Source organism: Adiantum capillus-veneris, chromosome 13 (genome assembly GCF_014529385.1).
Source record: "Adiantum capillus-veneris isolate H3 chromosome 13, ASM1452938v2, whole genome shotgun sequence".
Lineage (NCBI taxonomy): Eukaryota > Viridiplantae > Streptophyta > Polypodiopsida > Polypodiales > Pteridaceae > Adiantum > Adiantum capillus-veneris.
In genome coordinates, this window is record NC_140943.1 from 99,340,543 (window position 1) to 99,344,246 (window position 3,704).

The window sequence follows — 3,704 nt, forward strand, 5'->3', positions numbered from 1 at the left end:
CAAGGGCATTCTCCAAGCTCAACAATGTGAGATTGTTCGCCTTTCACATTTACATTCTACAGATCAGGTTACCATTTTGCAACATAAAACAGAGGTACAAGAACTGAAACGAAAGGTGCGAAGTTGTCAAATGAAGGACACCATCTTGGGTGGTCGTATCCGAAAGAAGAAATTGCGCAATCTTGAAACATTGCAAGTTGCATCAGGAGGTCTCAAGAAAAGAATCCGAGCATTAAGGTGATGCTTCTTGGTTGGCTACATTGTCTTAGTTAAGTAATCTTTTTGTTTTTTCTTGTTATGCATTGTTTTCATGTGCCTAAATAGTGTTAGTGAAGCAAATTTTCTGTTATTTACTTATGCATTGCCTTCATGTAGAGATTCAATCTATCTTGACAAGGAAAACATTGACCCCAAAGCCAATATAGGAAAGAGATTGAAGCCACTTATAAGTAGAAGCCTGGCAGCAGATATAGTACATGACAAGAAGTTTAAGGTCCTACAACGAAATGTAGTGGACCGCTTTATTTCAGAGAACTCAGTGCCTGCAAAAGAGATACAAGGCACACTTGATTCACTTGGTGTAAGCAAAAGAGGATATTCGGCTATCCAAAATTCTTTCTCATCCATCTTTGTTAAGAAGGGTATAAAATCCAAACTTCTACCATCAGCCTCAAGTGTTTGGAAAGAGAGGCTTCAGCTTAACGAGGCACAGGGAGACTATCTTGGACAACCCTTTCATATTAAAGCAACTTACAGTGGCCATGGAGCAAACATGGCATGTGATGAGTTCAATAATATTTTTATGGACCTGCGGATATTACAGAAGAGAATGGTGGAGTTTTACAACATCACATTTGAAGAGTCACGAGGGGTATTACATTTTGTGTTAAAACTGGATGAGTGTGAGCTTATAAAGAGAAAACGCTAGAGCGTGTTACTATTACTTTAATGAATAGAGCCCTCTCAAAGTGTCCCAGTGATGATCCTTTATATTTTAGTGTTCAATCAGAATTTAACATATGGTGGCTTGGTGCGTTTGAGGTAAGCGAGATTCTCAGGTAAGCTCAAATGTTCACATCTACTTAAGTCTCATTTATTTTGTGTTGCAGGTAAAGAAATAAGATCATGAGATTCTATATTGGGTGTTCCATCAAACTAATATTCCGGAGGTGATTGATCGACAGACTAACTAGGGAGAGGTACTACGTCTAGATGGAAGGGGAGACTTTCAAGCTCAGTGGCATCTTGCAGGTGACCTCAAAACATTAAAGTGCATGTATAATTGTGGAATGGGTGCAATGGCAAAGTTGCCGTGTTTGTTCTGCATGGAGCCTGCAAAGGTCATGGACCCAAAGTGGTGGAGAAAAGCTCCAACACGTCACATTGAGGATCCTGCTTTTCGATCGGTTTTGAAAATACCACTTGTGAATGTCCACATTTGTACAATGCATGCCCTTTGTAGAATTGTGGAGAAATTGGTCTACTTATATATCGGGTTTGCTTGGAAGATTAAGAACTCGGCAAAACGACAAGTAGCCTTGCAGTGCGTAGAAATGGTACTGTCGGATATGGGGCTTCATGGTGGCAATGTGAAAATCCAGCGGGATGAAAAGAGATCAACTGCTGAGAAGGATGTCCAATGCAAACCATCCATCGGTGGGGTGAAGGCACGGAGGTTTTTATCTAAACCCCAAGGTACAAGAGATCCGAAGCTAACAAAACATGGAAAAATATATAACACATCTTATGTTAGCAAGGTAGAGTATCAGAGCTGAAAAAAGATACATATTGCAGTCAAAGACCAGGAACCAACTACTCATAACGCGAAGGCTGAGGTTTGGTGATCAATAGACATCCTATTTTTGATGTGCGACAAAGATGATTGGTCACAAGGTGATATGAACAAGTTCAAGGAGAATCTCAACCTTCTAAAAAAATCATTCAAGACAGCATGGACAGACACCCAGATTACTCACTACATGGTATTATCGTGTATTTGATTCTCTCTTATGTGCAAATATGTGAGTGTAAAACATTCTAACTAATTTGTTTTCATATCTAGCACACCATCTTTAATCATTTACCATATTTTATACAAAAGTATGGGAACCCGGCAATATGGAATACCCAAGGGATGGAAAAGTCTCATTACATGGCGAGAAATGCTTATTTCAAGCACACACGACATGGTGGCTCTCGAATCAAGGCTAACAGTTTGAGAGAACTATTTGAATGGTTCTATCGTAGAATCATTCATCGAATGCAGACAAAAGAAGTCTTGGCAAATTCAGCAACAGCAGAAGCCATCAGACATTTACAACAACAAAAAGTTAAAAGATCAATGGCATACAACAACTCCGGAGCTCGTGAAAGTCAACGAAGGTGGAGAGAGACAATGGTGTATGTGAATCACAAGTGGAGAAAGATACTCTGAGTGGATGACATTATACAAAATTTGTGTAATACATGATCTTATACAATTGCTACTTGAAGTGTATCAAGATTTTGAAGGTTCAATTTTGTTTTTTGGCACGTCACCCTTGTAACGAATCATGAGATGTTTTCCATACTCTAAAAGTTCATCTGGGTTTTGTCTACCAAGAGCTAGTGCCATTGCTGTGTAGGTGTAGTAATACGCTGCCCGACCACCTGTATAGCCCTGGCAGTAACCAAAACAATCTCTAGCAAACACTTTGTCCACAAGAATGACTTTATCCGCACTTTTGGGCAGCACGGGTCCACCCAAGAAGCGTGATAGTGTCTTGAATGTGTAAGTTGCTATTGAACCCTCTTGTGACATGGAATTGTGAAAAACTACTATCGGCGACTCACAAAGCTTTGAAAGGTACTGCGCTAGGGCCGCATCCCTTCCACGATACTCTCGAGTCTGCCGCCGAAGGAATTCGTCCTTGTTAGCAATCCAAGACTGCACATATCATGTCAGAAGTGACACAAAGAGAGAGATAGATAGATAGATAGATAGAGAGAGAGAGAGAGAGAGAGAGAGAGAGAGAGAGAGAGAGAGAGAGAGAGAGAGAGAGAGAGAGAGAGAGAGAGAGAGAGAGAGAGAGAGAGAGAGAGAGAGAGAGAGAGAGAGAGAGAGATACCATGAAGCTCTCATCGTGCAGAAAGAGGTTTTCCTGCCACAGGTCTACAGATGTAGTTGACCCCTGACCTGAATGGTTAAACCAATCCTCCACTTCTTTGTTACTTGTTGATGGTCTTAGGATTTGTCTTATTGCTTGGAAGGTGGCTTCATCAGGTAGTGTCTCCTTGTATTTTTCAGCTTTCTCAAAGCATCTTCGGAGGCATTCCATTGGATTGCTGGATGTTTCCATTGCCTCATCATCACTACTATCCTCTGAAACAAATCCACTCCTCTCCTCTTGGACTCTGGAAATAATAGCCAGGGAGAAATCCTCCCTTAAATAAAAGATGCTTTGCACATCATGTAAGACGATATGGGTCCTGTCTCCAATCCTGAAGTCAGGCACAATAGGCAACATCATCTGAGCATGCTTCTCAGTGAAGTTACTGACATCCAATGGAAGTTTGATTTCTGTGGTTTTCACAGAGAGCATCTTACTTCTTTGTACTTCAATTAACTCAACCTCAAGGTCGACTGTATCTTCAACCTCCTCGACTTCTTGTATATGAGTTGTCTCCTCGCATTCTTCATCTGGTGCTGCATCCTGCTCCTCTAA